Source organism: Eurosta solidaginis, chromosome X (genome assembly GCF_040869045.1).
Source record: "Eurosta solidaginis isolate ZX-2024a chromosome X, ASM4086904v1, whole genome shotgun sequence".
NCBI classification, from domain to species: Eukaryota; Metazoa; Arthropoda; class Insecta; order Diptera; family Tephritidae; genus Eurosta; species Eurosta solidaginis.
This window is the reverse complement of record NC_090324.1, coordinates 119,668,720-119,677,947: the sequence shown is the minus strand read 5'-3', so window position 1 is coordinate 119,677,947 and position 9,228 is coordinate 119,668,720.

Genomic DNA, 9,228 nt, shown 5'->3' with positions numbered 1-9,228 from the left:
AAGGATGGCGCGCGCCGCCATCTAATTAGGGATGTAGGCGGCTTAAACATCCTGCCCGCCCTGCAGGGAGGTGCTAGTGAGTACCTTCTGCAGTTCCTGCAGGGCGCGGATGGTCTTATCTAAGGCGCGACTGGTGTTGCGCCGTTTGCAGCCCTTGTGAAGTGCGCGCGATCGTGCGCTCGGCCGTCCGCTCCGTTTTGGGGGTTGCCGCGGGTTTGGTTACCGGGTGCGCCTTTTGTGCCCTACAGGCGCAGGTGGACTTCTTCTCTCTTTTCTTCTTCGCTGATTTTGGTTTTCGTGATACTCCCCTTTTTTTAAAGTTGGGGCTTTGTGCTGCCCTCGTCGTCCTTTCGGCCCCTCGTGTAGGAGGGTATCATGCGCCGGACTGCACGACCCTCGGGAGTCGCATTCACCCGTTGTATGTGTGAAGGCTACGCAATTGTAACAATAACCCTGTGCCCTGGCCACTTTTGCACGCTGCGGTGGCCGCATCGCCTTAAAAGCCGGGCAGGTCCGCAGCGCGTGGTAGCGGTGTCAGAGCCGACACTGAAGGCAGTTGTCGGTCTCTGCCGTGGGAGCCAGTGGACATGCTGGTCGAGATGTCATGATGGTATCGTCCTGAAAGTACAAGAGCAGACAGAGAAACGAGAAGTAGTTGTATACAGCGGATGATAAACGGAAATTTAATTATACAGGGGAAACGTATATAAGTTAGAGCGCTGTGCTCAAAGAGTGCTCCATTGGAAGGAAGCACAGTTTAACTAAGGGGCGCATGACAAGCCCATTTTGAGTGCGAACCTCTACAACCCGAGCATGGTTGTCAGGGCCGATGCCAACGTTCTCGATTCGTCCCAGACACCACTCGGTGGGTGGGAGCGAATTTTCTTTAATTACGACGAGGTCGCCTGGTTGAGGAATTCGCTGTGGCGTTTGCCATTTATAGCGCTTCTGAAGGTCCTTCAGGTAATCCTCTTTCCAGCGTCGACTGAATTGGTGATGAAGCGATTTGACTTTTTCCCATCGATTTATCTAGGAGAAGTCTTCCCCTTTTGGCTCAGGAATGGCTAATAGCGGTGCACCTCGAAGGAAGTGACCCGGAGTGAGCGCTGTGAAGTCAGCTGGATCTTGGGATAGTGAGGTTAGAGGCCTCGAATTGAGAACTGCTTCAATACGCACCAACAGCGTCGTGAATTCTTCGAAGGTAAACTTGTGGGAAGCAGCGTTTTTTTTGAAGTGGGTTTTAAAATTTTTACTGCGGATACCCACAAGCCGCCCATATGAGAGGCGCTGGGTGGAATATACTGCCAGTTTATTCCCTGGTGGGCATATTTCTGGACAATGTCCGCGGAGCATTCGTTAAGAAATTTAACGAAGTCGCGTTCGAGTGCGCTTTGAGCGCCAATGAACGTTGTACCATTGTCGCTCATCATTTTTGAGGGGTAGCCTCGTCTGCCAACGAATCGGGCGAATGCTGATCGAAAGGCTTCGGTGGTAAGGTCCGAGCATAGCTCGAGGTGTACTGCCTTTGTGGAAAAACTGACGAATACAGCCACGTACCCTTTTATGATAGTGGTCGACCTCAGAACCGATGCCTTTATTTGGAATGGACCTGCAAAATCTACTCCTGTGGTGGAAAAGGGGAGCGAGAAATTGCAGCGCTCAGGTGGTAGCGATGCCATTATTTGCGTGCGCGTTTTCTGTTTGAAAAGCGTGCACAATTTGCATTGAAAAATGCATTTCTTTATAAGTGGCTTTAGTTTTGGTACGTAGTACTCTTGCCTCACCATTTGGAGCATTAACAGCATTTCTGCATGAAGAAGCAGGCAGTGTAAAAACTCTAGATACAACTGGCAGAGCCTTGAATCCGGAGGAAGGATTACTGGATGCTTCTCGTTGTATTGCATTGTAGAATGTTCCAATCTTCCACCGACACGTAGGAGCCCGTATCCATCCAGAAATGGGTCAAGAGCCAGAAGGGAACTCTTTTTGTTGATTGGCATATTGTTTTGTAAGGCGCTCTTTTCCGCCCCGAAATGGTGAGTGTGCCATTGCCACAAGCCGCGTTTTCACATGTTGCAACTATTTGTACCTCAGATGGGGATTATGTGTTTTTGCCACCGATTTGAATTTGTTGCAGACATTGTTCGCAAAGCGGAACACGTATGCAATCACACGGAGAGCTCGAGAGTATGAGGAGAAACGTTGGAGAATATCGTCCTCTTCCTCGAGTGCGTGATATGCTTCGACCTTGCGTTTCTCGGGTGGAGAAGCGCTACCTGCTTTCGGCTTTGGCAATGCCGAAATGTGGCAAGAAAGCCATTGTGGTCCGTGCCACCGAATTGGAGAGCCTATCAAATCATGCGGCTTGCAACCACGTGTGCCAAGATCAGCAGGGTTGTATTGGCTAGATACATGGCGCCAGGTGCCGCTGGGAAGATATTCTCGAATTTGAGAGGTAAGGTTGGCCAATAAGCCTTCCAGGTCGATGGAGATTTCTCTAGCCAGGCTAGTACAATCTCAGAATCTGACCATAAGAAGGACTGCACCACATAGCTCTAAGCGAGGTAAGCTTACAGTTTTTATGGAGGCAACTTTGCCTTTCGCAACCAAAAGTGAAGATTTTATTTGGTTGCCCACATGTGTGCGGATGTAAATCGCTGCGCAATATGCTTTTTCCGAGGCATGACAGAACCCGTGGATTTGGGTGTCTTGCCCTGGAACGACATTAACCCATCGAGGGATTTCGATGTGGCAAATGGCTGGCAGATTTTCTGCGAAATGTTGCCATTTTGATAATGCTGTGGGATGGCGCTTTCATCCCAATCGCTGCCATCCAGCCAGATTTCTTGGAGAAGCATCTTGGCCTGGATCATAACTGGCGACTGCCATCCTGCCGGGTCAACAAGTTTTGCAACAGAGGATAAAATTTGTCGCTTTGTGACCGCATTTTGGGTGTGTTCCGGCAGAATGGTGTATGAAAATTTGTCCGTGAGCGTGTTCCATCGAATGCGAAGAGTTTTGGTATTGGAAGTGCTCTCAAATTTCAAGAAGTTGGAGTCTAGAAGATCCTCGTTCGGAAACTGTTCTAATATGGCCGGGTGATTAGCTGTTGATTTCTTTAGTATGAAACCAGCTGATTTTAGGGCGTTTAACACTTGAACGAGTGATTCAGTGGCGTTATCAATGGTATGACTTCCGGATAGGATGTCGTCGACATACGTTTGCGTCTTGTGAATTGTTGCGGCCAACGGGAATGTCGCTTTCGTGTCATCGGATAGTTGATGCAACGTACGAATAGCGAGATATGGTGCGCAATTGACGCCGAATGTAACCGTTTTCAGATTGAAATCGCTAACAATGGAGTTGGCCGATTTGAGAAATAGGATTCGCTGAAAACCTTTGTCGTCCTAGTGTATAAGGATCTGACGGTAAATTTTTTCAATGTCTCCATTGAACACATACTTATGCATGCGCCACTGTAGAATTAGTAGCATGAGATCAGGTTGGAGAGTTGGACCAGTGTATAGCACGTCATTCAGGGATTTTCCTGACCCAGATTTTTTAGAGGCGTTGAAAACCACACGAACTTTGGTGGTGACCTTATCTGGTTTGACTACCGCAAGATGTGGCAAGTAAAATGAGAAGACCTTGCCATTCGAAGTTATTTCGCATGGGTCGGTAGATTCCATGTGATCAAGGTCGAGATATTCTTGCAGCACATTGTTGTACATTGTACCTAACTCCCCCTTTTTCTGAAGCGACCGCTCCATGCTGAAAAACTGCTGCACAGCAGCCGGGTGGGATTTGCCGAGGGAGAGTTTTTCAGGAAACTCTTCCCTGAATGGAAGTCGCACAATGTATCGACCGTTTGGTGCACGTGTCGTGGTTGTTGCGTATATCTGCTCACACGCTTGATCCTCGGGGGATATCTGTGGAGGTTGTGGAATTTCCTCCTCTTCCCAAAATTTTCTCAGTTGAGAACTGAGTATCTCGTTTGACGCTTGGACTTGCGTCGAGAATGACACAACATTTTCAGTTATTCGACCACTGAGAATCCAACCAAGAATGGTTTGTTGCGCAAGTATGCTACCGCCCACCTTTTTTATACCTTCCAGCAGAATTTGTGGAAGTATGTCGCTGCCAATGACCATATGTCAGTCTGACCCGGTATGTGGCAACTGGGATCAGCGAACTCAAGGAGTTTCAACTGCTGCCAGATTTTGCGACTAATGGTGGATGTTGGCAGATTCTTTGTGAGTTGCGGCAACACAATGGCATGAGCCTTTATCCTCTTCATGGCCTTGAATGCAACCAGTGTCAAAGGACACAGTTTGGAGGACTTTTGTACGACTTGTCCACCCATGCCAGAGATTTCAAACTTTGAATGTTCGAATAGAAGTTTCAACCGTTTTTGAACTTTCGAGGAAATGAAAGTTCTTTCCGAGCCCTGATCGATAAGGGCCCTTAGTTGAAATAATTCCCCTTCGTGTTCGACTGCGACCATAGCAGTAGGAAGGAGAATTTGGTTATCATTGGCTACAAGCAATGATTGAACCGGTGCGTGTTTTGAACAACACGGCAGCTCGCTAGAATCGGAGCTATTCTGCGTTTTTCTAAAGGGAGATGTTGACTCAGCAGTTGTGTGCTGTACGTTTGGTGCAATCGTTCGCGGGGTGGAACGTTGAGCTTGTGGGCTCGCATGCGACAGCGTGTGATGCCGTTGATGACATGTCGAACATGACCACTTGCTCGTGCACTCATTGATGATATGAGTGCTGCTAAGGCAGTTTGTACACAGCTTATCTTGTTTTACGAATTGTGTCCGGTTTTACACAGACATTCGTTTGAATCGTGGACAGAATCTAATAAGGTGCAGGGAGTTGCAACATTGGCAAGTTTCCTTTTTAGATTCTGCCACAAGGGTTTGCGTCCTGTTGAAGGACCTGTTTTGCGCAGAATTTTGATGAGCGACTGGTTTTTGTTTGCTTGGTTGAAGCCTATTAATCCTTCCAACGACTTCATATCTCGAGGTGAGAAAGTCGTTCATTTGTGACCATGAGGGTAGATCTCTTCGAGAGGAGAGAGATTGTTCCCAAATTGACAGGGTTATTTCTGGGAGCTTTGATGAACAAATGTACACCAGAATCGGATCCCAACTGTCTGTCGTAACTCCTTGGGAGTGAAGGACGGATAGGCAGTTGTTGATTGTATTTTGCAATTTCTGAAATTGCTCACTGTTTTTGGATGGAATAGTGGCAAGAGTCAGTAAGGATTTTATCTGGTTGTCAACCAAGATACGCTTGTTTTCGTATCGTGACCGTAAAGCTTCCCAGGCAAGGTCAAAGTTATCATCGCTCAACGCATATTGTTTGACGATGGAGCCGGCTTTGCCTTGCGTTTTGTACCGGAGGTGGTACAATTTCTGAGCACGGGAGAGCCTTGGGTGGTTAATGTACACCGCTGTGAACATATCACAAAAAGTGGGCCATTCTTCATAGCCACCATAAAACGTCTCCGTGTCGCATGCTGGGACTTTGAGGTAAATATTGGCCTCATCCGGGGGTTGTTCCACGCGGGGTGGTGGACTCGGCGTTGCCATCATTTTGATCAACGAAAGTTGATCGGCAATCTTTGCTTTTGTCACTTCATAGGTATCAAGGCAGGCGCATTGTTTGCCTTGTACTGAACTCTTGAAGTCTTCAGGGAAACTTTCGTCTGGTTTAAAATACCAGATCGTATACCGATTGAAGTCGTGCCCAATAATCATCTAGTGATTTGTCCTTTATCATGAGATACGATCCAGTGTGATCCTGAATCGGTGCTTCTTTAAATTTTGCACAGTATCTCATCAGATTGTCACTTTCCGCGATGAACTTTTTTTTTTTTGTTTTTTTGAAAAATAGAGCCAAGCACGGACAACGGGACGTTCCTTAAATGATTTAAATCCGCGAAATTCGGAATTTAATAGGATCTATATTGTTTTGTAAAAATAAAACGTATAAAATTTAAAAAAATTTCACAAACACTTTTCACTAATATATACGTGTAAATATACGTGTGGAAATAAACGTGTATTTGTAAATTACTGGTATATATAGGTATGTATATAGGTATGTATATATTATAAAATAATAATACTTCGAGGTTTGTAGGGATATTATTTGAAAAGTTCCTATAGGGACGAAAATATCTCAAACTTGGTTTTGTACGCCAGAATAACTACAAATGTACGTGCGCAATATACAAACGTATGTATATATGTTTGTTTGTGCGAACGTATGTACGTGAATCAGACGAGCTTCTCTGTTTATGTTTACAAACAGAAGAGTTTGCTTTGATTCGCTTCTTCGTCGCTTTAATGACGCGTTTCTTTTGTGAAGCTGAGTGCGCTTGATTGCACTGTTGGGAAAGTGCAGCAAAGAAAGATGAAAAAATTGCAAATATGAGAGAGGTTGAGAAATTTGATCAGCAGTACACAACTCTCGTTGCTAATGTAGCTATATGTGCTGGGAGAATTTCGCTAGAAGAGCGATTTGAACGTGTGAGTAAACACGTATGATGTTCTCAAAGTGGAGAAATAGGAATGTTGGAAAAGCAACTTGAAATTATTTGTACATGTATGTAAGTATGTACATACGTTTGAATATTATACTTTTCTATATGCTGCGAAGCAGAAAAAATGATTTGGAAATTGAACTGTATGGCCAAGTTCAACGCTCTGTGCGAACAACGCGGTAAACTCAGCTGTAGAAGAAATTTTTGCTGATGTTGTTCTTGCACAGTGGGTTTGAGTAGGCAAGTAAACTGCAATTTTTTGTTGGTTAAATACCACTAGAAATATGTATACATATATATAAATATAATTGGCGGATTTTGCCTATTGGTATAGCGGAATATTTTCTACCAATTCTTGGAAAAAAGTTTTATTATTTTCTATATTTTTATGAAAAATAAAAAACTGCCTACTCACCAATTCCTCTATGTTCTGCTCCTTATTGTTGCTGTCTGCTCTGCTTGTTGTTGCTCGCCTGGTGATTATTAGCTGGTTGATGTTGCTGCTGCTTGGCTGGTGGGTAAAGATGATTTCGATAATTTCAAAACTTTTTCCACCCTGGCACTTAAGATTAGTGTGCCCACAATTTTCAAACAAAAATTCTGTCTTTTTTTCTTTTTAAATTAAAATTTTTTTGAAATATAGAAGTGTATGTATTTAACTTATTTTTGTACTCTTTTTTGGCTGAGCTTTTTCCCAATATTTTTATTTGTTTTTTTTTTTTGAATTTGGTCGATTTTCTGTTTTGGATGGTTTGAGTTTTGCACTTTTTTTCAAAATTTTTTTCGTTTATATTTGTATGCTTTTTTGTCTATGTATGTGGGTAAATGTTTTCTTTTTCCCACTCAATTTTAACTCACTGTGTTTGGTGTTTTTAAATGTTTATTTATTTTTTTGTTAAGCGAACGAAATTTTTCGATTAAAATTTAATAATATTTTTTGTGTTGGTTAATTTAAGCGCGGGCCAAAGATGGCTGCGAAGGACCATGAACAAATCTCACCTGGTCTTTCTTCGCTGCACTACTTCACTAAATAAAAAGGTCTGTTTTAGTTTTTTCCGAAAACGTTATAATTTTCCAAATTTACTTCCTTTGTTATTATACAATAATTAATGTTTATCCAAAATAATCTTCACTGATCTTAATTACAACGAAATTAATGAAACTTTAACTTCATATATAAAAGACATACACAAGTACTCAAAAGAAAATTATAGGATCGCGTCCGCGGTTGCCGAGTGATAATGCTTGACTGCCTTGACTAGCTTATTGGAAAATTGTTGACGCGCCTCTTCGTTAGTGCCTTTCCACTCGCCGCGCACGGCTGCGCATATGCATTTCGACGCCGCCGTCTAAATGGTAATGGAGGCGGCTTAAACACAGGTTTTAAGTGGGTGTCGACACACTTAAAATTCTGATATGTATAACACTTGATGCAAAACATTATTCATAATCACGAGCACATAACCGTACAAATATACATATATACATTATACTTCAAAACATAAACAAAAAATAATAATAAAAGCTACAAACAAAAGAACAATAGAAAAAAAAAAGTGTCAGCACAAAAAATCACACTTCAAATAAGATTAAGGGAGGGAAGGCATTTAAAGATAGAATGTATTCAAAAATTAAAATATGTGAAATATAAATGGAAAAAAAGTACGCAAACTAAATTAGAAACTTGTTTAAAATAAAATTAAAAGAAAATTTACGTCAAATACAGAGAGCATTACAAACTAAAGTTCAGGTCAAAATTTTAATTATGAAAAATGAAACGAGAATAAGGTTTAGTGAAAGGGGATCTAATTAAAGTAAGAAAGTCGCCGAGATAAAATAAGATTAAACATATTTAACATAAAATGTGTTGCGGTCACCCTGTTTAAAATTAGAAAGTTCTAATACGGTAAAACCAATATGTATCGGTTTATTGTACATAGTTGACACTTGTTTTAATTGAATCGCTATTAAATTATTAGAAAATTGGCTTAGAATATGGAAATTTGGTTTTGCTATTAAGGCCCAAGCACCTAATTTTTTTCTACCTCTTCCCCCAATACTAGTATTTTCCCAATCTTGTAGTAATTTAACATCTACTCTTTTATCTACATTTTCCATAGTTTCCCATACACAGTATTATTCAATAATTTAAAGAAATTTTCCACAAACTTATTTGCTGCTAATGTTCTATGATGATAATTTAAATCAATATATTATTTTAACCAATCTGATGGAACTTATTTAAAATATTTATAAAGAAGTTGATTATAAGTTTTTGTAAAAGTGACCATCATTTTGTAGCCTTCCTCATCCAAACTCTCTAGGTGTGAGCAATTGCAAGTGTCTGGTCCATCTGTGCTATTAGAATTCGACCAAACACAATTTTCATAGTGTTCACAGAAATGATTTATTATTTTACTTAATTTATCTCTATACTCAATTTTTGAATGAATTTCGAAAAGTCTTTTCCTCTGCTCTTCAAGTAAAATATGTTCAAATTTTTTCAGAAAATTAAATAAGTCTACTGCTGCTGACGACGACGACGATGACATGTTTGTGATTACTGAACCTTCATATGCAATGTTTGATAATAACGATCAACATGAATTATTGTTGAATTTATATCGTACGAAGTGTGCTCATATAATGCTTCTCGTTTATGTAATGTCTCCG